We start from the raw sequence: 1,233 nt of genomic DNA, 5'->3' as shown, positions 1-1,233 counted from the left end.
CGAGCCCCTCATTTATTGGATCTGAAAAAATGCTGAGGATAGCTCTTTGAAATGTGGTAGGAGCATTGCATAAGCCAAAAGGTAGAACTCTGTAGGCAAATGTTCCCCAAGGACAAGTAAAAGTGGTTTTGTCTTGGTCTTCAGGGGCAATATGAATCTGATTGTATCCACTGAAGCCATCTAAGAAAGAAAAGAATTTCTTTCCTGCTAGAGTGTCTAATACTTGATCGATGAATGGAAGGGGAAAGTGGTCTTTTGTGTTGCTTTGTTTAACTCTATATAGTCTACACAAATCGTCCACTTTCCATTCTTCTTTGGCACCACAACAAGTGGAGAGATCCATTTACTATCGGAGATAGGGTAAATGAAGTTAACATCTAAAAGTTTTTGAAGTTCAGCTTTTACAACGTCTTTTAGATGAGGATTAAGTCTCCTTTGCGGTTGGCGAACAGGTCTCGCATCCTTTTCTATGTAAATGTGGTGTGTACATAACTGGGGATCAATTCCTTTCATATCAGGGTAGTCCCATGCAAATGCTTCTTTATGTTTCCTCAATAGTTGGATGAGCTTCTTTTCTTGTCCAGAAGTCAGGTTGGCATTAATGTTTAAAGTCTTTCCTGGCTCAATTTCTACAATTTTGCTATGTGAAACAGAAGTAGTAGGTATTATTTGATTGTGTGTATCTTTAAGAGGGTCCTCTTCTAATTCATTATCAAATGTTGTTTCTATCATGTGACATTGTATGTGGGATCTGGGTTTAGCTTGGCTAATGAAATTATTAATGGCATCATCTTCTATTTGGTCTTTAAAATCAAGGGCCTCTTGTATGGTTAATGGAGATCTAATATTTTCGGTGAGGTATGATACAAGATGCTTGTTAGTTTTTATTATTGTGACACTTGGCTGTGTTGGGGGGTATAAAGCTAGATTCTTAATATTTGCCCCCTTAGTAATGGTCATATTGCCTTGTCGGCAACCAATATAAGCATCGGCAATTGCGAGCCAAGGTCTGCCTAAGATCAATGGATGTCCATCAAGTCGTTTTTTGGGGTTTATTATCAAGAAATCGTCCGGATACTCCCAGTAGTCAACGGATACCATAACATCTTATAATGTGCCCTCTGGCCTAACTACAGATCGGTCAGCTAGTTCTAATAAAGTGGAGGTCGGTTCTATTGATGTAATGCCCAGTTTTTTGCAAGTAGTGGTTGTTAAGATGTTAATTGCAGCTCC

Source organism: Pinus tabuliformis, chromosome 7, assembly GCF_031772625.1.
Source record: "Pinus tabuliformis cultivar Carrire ecotype Pingquan chromosome 7, CPIR1, whole genome shotgun sequence".
NCBI classification, from domain to species: Eukaryota; Viridiplantae; Streptophyta; class Pinopsida; order Pinales; family Pinaceae; genus Pinus; species Pinus tabuliformis.
Note: the sequence above shows the minus strand (reverse complement) of the source record.